Source organism: Triticum aestivum, chromosome 2B (genome assembly GCF_018294505.1).
Source record: "Triticum aestivum cultivar Chinese Spring chromosome 2B, IWGSC CS RefSeq v2.1, whole genome shotgun sequence".
NCBI lineage: Eukaryota > Viridiplantae > Streptophyta > Magnoliopsida > Poales > Poaceae > Triticum > Triticum aestivum.
This window is the reverse complement of record NC_057798.1, coordinates 665,505,893-665,516,941: the sequence shown is the minus strand read 5'-3', so window position 1 is coordinate 665,516,941 and position 11,049 is coordinate 665,505,893.

Here is an 11,049-nt window from a genome sequence, read left to right as displayed (position 1 = left end):
TGAAATAATTCATAGGAAGTGTTGACTGATTTGTAGGATTGAATTCTATATAAGAAGCCCTCACTCCAGTGCTTACAAGGCTGCTTGCTTCTATGGTTATCTGGACATGTGTGCACCTCAGGTAGCTTCGACTATACTGCCAAGATGGGGTATTCACCATAGGAACATACCTTTTTTTGCGAGAGAAAAGGGAGTTTTATTCCAATGTAACAGGATTACAATCAAGAGGCATAAGTTCCTCAAATGCAAGGAGTACCTCTATGGATCCATACAACGGTAGTAGACTCTGTACGGTTGTAACTAGCGAACCGATAAGCAACCCTATTTTGTTCCCTTCCAAGCTTCTGTGGAACAAACTCCCTGACCTCTATGAGCTCTTTTATTTCTGCATCAAGATGTCCTTATGCGAAATGAGTGAACATATTCCCCGATAAAATGGGTAGTGCCTCAGAAGAGTCGGACTGGACCAGAACCGGTTTGTCAGAGTGTTGTATGGCCAATGCCATACCTTCCATCAACGCGTGAATCTCGGCCTCCAACGCTCCATTCCAATGGAACAAGAAGTGGTAGGACGCAAACACCACTGACCCGTCTTGATTCCTTACTATCATACCAGCCGCAACACTGCCATCTATGGGCGAGAAGGATCTGTCAATAGATAGTGCCATCCAGCTCATCGGTGGGGCATGCCATGGTAGTATTAGCACCATTGGTATCGTTGTTGGGGAACATAGCATGCAATTTAAAAAAAATCCTACGCACACGCAAGATCTATCTAGGAGATGCATAGCAATGAGAGGGGGAGAGTGTGTCCATGTACCCTCGTAGACCGAAAGCGGAAGCGTTTGCTTAACGCGGTTGATGTAGTCGAACGTTTTCATGATCCAACCGATCAAGCACCGAACGTACGACACCTCCGAGTTCTGCACACGTTCAGCTCGATGATGTCCCTCGAACTCTTGATCCAGCAAAGTGTCGAGGGAGAGTTCCATCAGCACGACAGCGTGGTGATGGTGATGGTGAAGTGATCCGCGCAGAACTTCGCCTAAGCACTATGTGAATATGACCGGAGGCGTAAACTTTGAAGGGGAGCACCGCACACGGCTTGGAACAATTGATGTGTGCTGTAGGCGCCACCAGGTATATAAAGGAGGGACGGGGAGGAGGCCGGCCCTAGGCGCGCCCAAGTAGGAGGAATCCTACTTGGGCTCCTAGTAGGATTCGCCCCCCCCTTTCCTTTTACCGGAGGGGGAAAGAGAGAGATGGGGGAGAAGGAAAGGGGGGCGCCGCCCCCTCTCCTTGTCCAATTCGGCCTCCTTCCCTGTGGAGGGCGCGCCACCCCTTTGTGGGCTGGTGTGCCTCCCTCCTATGGCCCATATGGCCCATATCTTCCCCGGGGGTTTCCGGTGACCCCCCAGGTACTCTGATATGTACCCGATACATTCCGAAACACTTCCGGTGTCCGAATACTATCATCCAATATATCAATCTTTACCTCTCGACCATTTCGAGACTCCTCGTCATGTCTGTGATCTCATCTGGGACTCCGAACAACATTCGGTCACCAAATCACATAACTCATATAATACAAATCGTCATCTAACGTTAAGCATGTGGACCCTACGGGTTCAAGAACTATGTAGCCATGACCGGGACACATCTCCGGTCAATAACCAATAGTGAAACCTGGATGCTCATATTAGTTCCTACGTATTATGTGAAGTTCTTTATTGGTCAAACCGTAGTGACGACATACGTTATTCCCTTTGTCATCGGTATGTTACTTGCCCGGGATTCGATCGTCGGTATCTTCATACCTAGTTCAATCTCGTTACCAGCAAGTCTCTTTACTCGCCCCGTAATGCATCATCCCTCAACTAACTCATTATTGACATTGCTTTGGGCTTATCATGATGTGCATTACCGAGAGGGCCCAGAGATACCTCTTCAATACTCGGAGTGACAAATCCTAATCTCGATCTATGCCAACCCAATAACACCTTCGGAGATACCTGTAGAGCATCTTTATAATCATCCACTTATGTTGTGACATTTGATAGCACACAAGGTATTCCTCCGGTATCCGGGAGTTGCATAATCTCATAGTCAAAGGAATATGTATAAGTCATGAAGAAAGCAAATAGCAATAAAACTTAACGATCATTATGCTAAGCTAACGGATGGGTCTTGTCCATCACATCATTCTCCTAATGATGTGATCCCGTTCATCAAATGACAACACATGTCTATGGTTAGGAAACTTAGCCATCTTTGATTAACAAACTAGTCTAGTAGAGGCATACTAGGGACACTGTGTTTTGTCTATGTATCCACACATGTATCAAGTTTCCGGTCAATAAAATTCTAGCATGAATAATAAAAATTTATCATGATATAAGGAAATATAAATAACAACTTTATTATTGCCTCTAGGGCATACTTCCTTCAGTCTCCCACTTGCACTAGAGTCAGTAATCTAGATTACATTGTAATGACTCTAACACCCATGGAATCTTGGTGTTGGTCATTGATGTCGCTTGTAGCTACGTCGATATTTCCTGAAAGAGGAAGGGATGATGTAGCACAGCGGCGGTAGGTATTTCCCTCAGATATGAAACCAAGGTTATCAAACCAGTAGGAGAACCAAGTAACACAACGTAAACAACCCGTGCACACAAATAATAACCACTCGCAACCCAACGTGTTAAAGGGGTTGTCAATCCCTTTGGGGTAACATCGCCAGAAGCAGTGCGCGGACGGGAGAAAGTTGTAATAGATTGAATAAATAGATCGCAAATAAAATAAAGTGCAGCAAAGTATTTTTGTATTTTTGGTTTAATAGATCTGAAAATAAATGCAAGGAAAAAGTAATGCGATAAGAACGATGACATGATGTAGACAAGATCTATCTATGTAGAGATAGACCCCATCATTTATCCTTAGTAGCAACGATACATATGTGTCATTTCCCTTTCTGTCACTGGGATCAAGCATCGTAAGATCGAACCCACTACAAAACACCTCTTCCCATTGCAAGATAAATAGATCAAGTTGGCCAAACAAAACCCAAATATTGGAGAAGAAATACGAGGCTATAAGGTATCATGCATAAAAGAGATCAAACAAACTCAAATACTTTCGTGGATATAAAAAGATAGATCTGATCATAAACTCAAAGTTCATCGATCCCAACAAACACACCACAAAAGAGTTCCATCATATGGATCTCCAGGAGACCATTGTATTGAGAATTCAGAGAGAGAGAGAGAGAGAGAGAGAGAGAGAGAGAGAGATGAAGCCATCTAGCTACTAACTACGAACCCGAAGGTCTACAAAGAACTACTCACGCATCATCGGAGAGGCACAAATGGAGGTGGTGAACCCCATCCGAGATGGTATCTAGATTGGATCTGATGGTTCTGGACTGTGTGGCGGCTAGATGAATATTTTGTTGACTCCCCTAGGGTTTCTGGAATATTGGGGTATTTATAGAGCAAAGAGGCGGTCCCATTACGTTCCTTTTGGTCCCAAAAAAATTTTAGTGGAGTTCCGTTGCATTTGGACTCCGTCTGGTATTGATTTCCAGTGATGTAAAAAACATGCGGAAAGCAGCAACTGGCACTTGCACTATGTCAATAGGTTAGTACCAAAAAAATGATATTAAATTACTATAAAATGATCATAAAACATCCAAGATTGATAATATGATAGCATGGAACAATCAAAAAATTATAGATACGTTGGAGACGTATCAACATCTCCATGCTTAACTCCTCCTCGTCCTCGAGTAGCTAAGTGATAAAAACAGATTTTTTGATGTGGAATGTGTCTAACATGTCATATCATATTTCTTTTCTTTATAGCATGAACATTTGGACTTTTATGCGATTCAAAGCAATAGTCTAGTTTTGACATAATAATTTAGATACTCAAGCATATCAACAAGCAACCATGTCTTTCAAAATATCAATGCTAAAACAAGTTATACCTAGCCCATCATCCTCAACAATTGACCCATTCATGAAACACACTCGAATATTAGTTACACCCAATACTTAAGTACGATCATATTGCCTCCTAGTTGGTGCTTTTATAAGAGAGGATGGAGACTCAAATTAAAAATAAAAATTGCATAAAGTAAAAGAATGGCCCTTCGCAGAGGGAGGTAGGGATTTGTAGAGGTGCCAGAGCTCAAAGCGAAAAAATTAGAGATAAAAACATTTTGGGAGGTGTATCCATCCCACCAACGGAAACGACTTAGAGTTCCCAACACTTTCCATGCTAGATATATCATAGGCGGTTCCCAAACAGAAAATAAAGTTTATTCCTTTTTCCACCATACTTTCACTTTCCATGGCTAGCTGTATCCACGGTTGCCCTTCATACCAACACTTTCCAAGGAATTTATTATTTGACAACATAAAGTAAATTCATTTTTCATTTCGGGATTTGGCATCCCTAATACCTTTGCCTTACTCTCGTGCAATGACAAGTGAATAAACACTCATCGTGAGAATAAAACATCTAGCATGGAAAATATTAGCCACCCCTCACTGCTTCGCGAGCGAAACAAACACACAAAAGAGAAGTTTATTTTGAAAATTAGAGATGGCACATGCAAATTTTCTTAGAACGACAAAAGAATACCGCATATAGGTAGATATAGTTGATTGATGTGGAAAAACTGGTTTAAAGAATTTTGGATGCACAAGTAGAGATCATAATTAGTGCAAAATGAAGGCTAGCAAAAGATTGAGAAGCGACCAACAAAGAAACGGATAATCTCATAAGCAAGCATTAATCATAAATAACACCGAATAATGCACCACAAGTAGGATATAATTTCATTGCATAACTATTGACTTTCGTGCTTGCATAGGGAGTCACAAACCTTAACACCAATATTCTTACTAAAGCATAATTACTCATAAACATAACTCACATATCACATCATCATATCTCAAAACTATTACTAAGAATCAAGTTTATTTTGTCCAATGATCTTCATGAAAGTTTTTATTATATCCTTCTTGGATACCTATCACTTTGGGACTAATTTTCATATGTTGCTTTTCATAAGATAAAACAAATATAAGTGAAGATCATGAGCATAAATAAATTTCTTTCTCTCAAAATAATTTAAGTGAAGCAAGAGAGAATTTCTTGTAAGTTTTACTAACTCTCAAATAAATCTAAGTGAACCAAGAGAGCATTTCTTAAAAAATACTAAGCACACCATGCTCAATAAGATATAAGTGAAGCACTAGAGCAAGTCCATTGCTCATAAATTTTTTAAGTGAAGCATAGAGAGCAATTCTAACAAGTCATGACATAATTTTGGCTCTCTCAAATAGGCGTGTCCAGCAAGGAATCAAGACTTAAAACACAAAATAAAACAAGCAGAGACTCATATTATACAAGATGCTCCAAGCAAAACACATATCATGTGACAAATAAAAATATAGCTTCGAGTAAAATACCGATGGTCGTTAGAAGAAAGAGGGGATGCCACTAGGGGGCATCCCCAAGCTTAGTTGGTTGCTCATTTTTGGATAATAGCTTGGGATGCCGGGGCATCCCCAAGCTTAGGCTCTTCTATCCTTTGTTCCTTCATCCATCGTAAGATAACCCAAAACTTGAAAACTTCAATCAGACAAAACTCAACAAAGCCTTCGTGAGATCCATTAGTATAAGAAAGCAAACCACTACTATAACTACTATACCAAACCAATTCATATTTTGTTTTTGCATTATATCTATTGTATTCCAAGTTTTCTATGGCAAAAACTCATCAAAGAAAATCATAGAGCCATCAAGATAAGCACACAACACAAAGAAAACAGAATATGTCAAACCAGAATAGTCTGTAGTATTCCGACTTTTTCGAATACTTCAGTAACTCCAAAATTCTGAAAAACTAGGATGACCTGGGTAATTTGTATATTAATCTTCTGCAAAAATAATTGGCATTTTATCATGTTCTGGTTCATTTTAACAATTATTTTCGTGAGCGCAAAAGTTCCTGTTTTCCAGCAAGATCAAACAACTATCACCCAAGAAGATCCTATCGGTTCTACTTGGCACAAACACTGATTAAAACACAAAAAACACAATCATAACATTAGCATAATTATGCTAACACTCAAGAACAGAAAGCAAAAAAGCAAAAATATAATTTATTCGTTGGGTTGCCTCCCAACAAGCGCTATAGTTTTACGCCCTTAGCTAGGCATAAAGCAAGGATCTAAGTTTTGTCATCTTTGTCCAACTCTTCAATCAAACACTTAGAATCCCTCAAAGATTTAGCATAAAGATTTTCAATAACAACACTCCTAGGAATAAATTCAAAGATTTCATTCTTGCAAAAAGGATCTCTTGTCACTTCAACAAAATCCGGATGAATACCAATCATCTTAAGATCTTCTTTATTACTATTACTAGAAGTCGCACCCTTCTTCCTGGTAACTTTGCCAATCTTCACCGGAGTTGTTTTGATAGTTTTAGCGGAAGTAAAAGCCATACTTAGATTACTAAAAATTTCTTCTAATTTATCGATCCGAGATGGGCTTTCTTCTATTCTTTCCTAGATTACGGTACCCTTTTCTTTTAACAACTTAAGAATATCTCCCGCTTTTGACCCAATATTGGTGGCAAAATTATGCATCTTTTTATCTATAATTTCCACATGATCTTCAGTGAGGATTTTCTTCTCAATATCATCTAACCTTTCCATAACATGCTCAAGAGTCAAAGTTGTTTCATTAATCATGAGAGGTGGTGAGCCCACTAAATTTCCCATAGCATTAAAAGCATCAAGAGAAGGACTCGTCAAGAAATTTCCACCGGTAATCGTATCAAGGACAAATCTATACCAAGTGGTGATGCCAACATAAAAACAGCGAAGAAGAACAACGGTAGATTGCTTCCAGATAGATCTATTATGAGCATTGCAAATTCTATACCAGGAATTTTAAAACTTTCTCCTCCCCTTTGTTTAAAGTTGAGAACCTCGTTCTCAGGAGTGCAAGCAATAGAGGAAGAGCTATACATAACGATAATAACGACAAACAAGATTGCACACAAAAACAGATACGACAAGAAAATGGTGAACAAAAAAGAAAGGCAAATAAAACGACAAATTTTTGTGAAGTGGGGGAGAGGAAAACGAGAGGCAAATGGCAAATAATGTAAATTGCGAGGAGATGATATTTTTGATTAGGAACCTGGTATATGTTGAAGATCCTCCCTGCCAATGGCGCCAGAAATTCCTTTTGATGTCGCTTGAAGCTACGTTGTTATTTCCCCAAAGAGGAAGGGATGATGCAGCACAATGGCGGTAGGTATTTCCCTCAGATATGAAACCAAGGTTATCGAACCAGTAGGAGAACCAAGCAACACATCGTAAACAGCCCGTGCACACAAATAACAACCACTTGCAACCCGACGTGTTAAAGGGGTTGTCAATCCCTTTCGGGTAACGGCGCCAGAAACGGTGCGCGGACGGGAGAAAGTTGTAATAGATTGAATAAATAGATCACAAATAAAATAAAGTGCAACAAAGTATTTTTGTATTTTCGGTTTAATAGATCTAAAAATAAATGTGAGGAAAAAGTAGATCGCAAAGGCAAATATATGAGAAAGAGACACGGGGGCTGTAGGTTTCACTAGTGGCTTCTGTTGAGAAAAATAGAAAACGGTGTGTGAACAAATTACTGTTGGGAAATTGATAGAACTTCAAATACTCATGATGATATCCAGGCAATGATCATTATATAGGCATCACGTCCAAGATTAGTAGACCGACTCCTGCCTGCATCTACTACTATTACTCCACACATCAACCGCTATCCAACATGCATCTAGTGTATTAAGTTCATGGAGAAACGGAGTAATGCAATAAGAATGATGACATGATGTAGACAAGATCTATCTATGTAGAGATAGACCCCATCATTTTATCCTTAGTAGCAATGATACATACGTGTCGTTTCCCTTATTGTCACTGGGATCAAGCACCGTAAGATCGAACCCACTACAAAGCACCTCTTCCCATTGCAAGATAAATAGATCAAGTTGGCCAAACAAAATCCAAATATCAGAGAAGAAATACGAGGCTATAAGAGATCATGCATAAAACAGATCAAAAAACTCAAATACTTTCATGGATATAAAAATATAGATCTGATCATAAGATCAAAGTTCATCGATCCCAACAAACACACCACAAAAGAGTTACATCATATGGATCTCCAGGAGACCATTGTATTGAGAATTTAGAGAGAGAGAGAGAGAGAGAGAGAGAGAGAGAGATGAAGCCATCTAGCTACTAACTACGGCCCCGAAGGTCTACAAATAACTACTCACGCATCATCGGAGAGGCACCAATGGAGGTGATGAACCCCATCCGAGATGGTGTCTAGATTGGATCTGGTGGTTCTGGACTCTGTGGCGGCTGGATGAATATTTCGTCGAGTCCCCTAGGGTTTCTGGAATATTGGGGTATTTATAGAGCAAAGAGGCGGTCCGGGGGGCACCCGAGGTGGGCACAAACCACCAGGGCGCGCCTGGGCCTCCTGGCGTGCCTTGGTGGGTTGTGCCCCCCTCGGGGCACCCCCCTAGGCGCAGCCAAGGCCCATTACGTTCCTTCTGGTCTAAGAAAAATCTCCGTGGAGTTTTGTTGCATTTGGACTCCGTTTGATATTGATTTCCTGCGATGTAAAAACATGCAAAAAACAACAACAAGCACTTGGCACTATGTCAATAGGTTAGTACCAAAAAATGATATAAAATGACTATAAAATAATTATAAAACATCCAAGATTGATAATATAACAGAAAGCAAAAGGCAAAAATAAATTTTATTTATTGGGTTGCCTCCCAACAAGCACTATAGTTTTATGCCTTTAGCTAGGCATAAAGCAAGGATCTAAGTTTTGTCATCCTTGTCCAACTCTTCAATCAAACAGTTAGAATCCTTCAAAGATTTAGCATAAATATCTTCAATAGCAATACTCCTAGGAATAAATTTCAAGATTTCATTCTTGCAAAAAGGATCTGTTATCACTTCAGCAAAATCCGGGTCAATACTAATCATCTTAAGATCTTCTTTATTACTATTACTAGAAGTTGCACCCTTGTTCTTGGTAACTTGAGTAACATTGCCAATCTTTACGGGAGTTTTTTCTATAGTTTTAGCGGAAAGGAAAGCCGTGCTTAGATTACTAAAAATTTCTTCTACTTTATCGATCCGAGACGGGCTTTCTTCTATTCTTTCATGGATTGCGGTACCCTTTTCTTTTAACAACTTGAAAATATCTCCCGCTTTTGACCCAATCTTGGTGGCAAAATTATGCATGTTTTTATCTATAATTTCCATATGATCTTCGGTGAGAATTTTCTTTTCAATAGCATCTAGTCTTTCCATAACATGCTCAAGAGTCAAAGTTGTTTCATTAATCATGAGAGGTGGTGAGCCGACTAAATTTCCCATAGCATTAAAAGCATCAAGAGAAGGACAAATCAAGAAATTTCCACCGGTAATCGTATCAAGGACGAATCTATACCAAGTGGTGATGCCAACATAAAAACAACAAAGAAGAACAACGGTAGATTGCTAATGGATAGATCTATTATGAGCATTGCAAATCCTATACCAAGCATCCTTTAAATTTTCTCCTCCCCTTTGCTTAAAGTTGAGAACCTCGTTCTCGGGAGTGCAAGCAATAGAGGAAGAGCTATCCATAACAATAATAACGACAAACAAGATTGCACACAAAAACAAATCTGGCAAGAAAACGGCGAATGGAAAGGAGAGGCGAATAATACGGCAAATTTTTTCGAAGTGGGGAAGAGGAAAACGAGAGGCAAATGGAAAATAATGTAAATTGCGAGGAGATGAGATTTGTGATTAGGAACCTGGTATATGTTGAAGATCCTCCCTGGCAACAGTGCGAGAAATTCCTTTTGATGTCGCTTGAAGCTACGTCGATATTTCCCCAAAGAGGAAGGGATGATGCAGCACAACAACGGTAGGTATTTCCCTCAGATATGAAACCAAGGTTAACGAACCAGTAGGAAACCAAGCAACACAACATAAACAACCCCTGCACACAGATAACAAATCCTCGCAACCCCACATGATAAAGCGGTTGTCAATCCCTTCTGGGTACGGCGCCTCAAGATAGGTAAATGGACGTGAGATAAAATTGTAGTAGATTGATAGATCGAACGCCAAATAAAATAAATAAGTATAAATTGCAGCAAGGTATTTTTGTATTTTTTGTTTAATAGGCTGAAAATAAATGCAGCACAACTTCAAATACTCATGACGATATCCAGGCAATGATCATTATATAGGATCACGTCCAAGATTAGTAGACCGACTCCTGCCTGCATCTACTACTATTACTCCACACATCGACCACTATCTAGCATGCATCTAGTGTATTAAGTTCATGGAGAAACAGAGTAATGCAATAAGAACGATGACATGATGTAGACAAGATCTATTTATGTAGAGATAGACCCCATCATTTTATCCTTTGTAGCAACGATACATACGTGTTGTTTTCCCTTATTGTCACTGGGATCAAGCACCGTAAGATCGAACCCACTACAAAGCACCTCTTCCCATTAAAAGATAAATAGATCAAGTTGGCCAAAAAACCAAATATTAGAGAAGAAATACGAGGCTATAAGAGATCATGCATAAAAGAGATCAAAGAAACTCAAATAACTTTCATGGATATAAAAAGATAGATCTGATCATAAACTCAAAGTTCATTGATCCCAATAAACACACGGCAAAGAGAGTTACATCATATGGATCTCCAAGTGACCATTGTATTGAGAATTCAGAGAGAGAGAGAGAGAGAGAGAGAGAGAGAGAGAGAGGAAGCCATCTAGCTACTAACTACGGACCCGAAGGTCTACAAAGAACTACTCATGCATCATTGGAGAGGCACCAATAGAGGTGGTGAACCCCATTCGAGATGGTGTCTAGATTGGATCTGGTGGTTCTGGACTCTGCGGCGGCTGGATCAATATTAA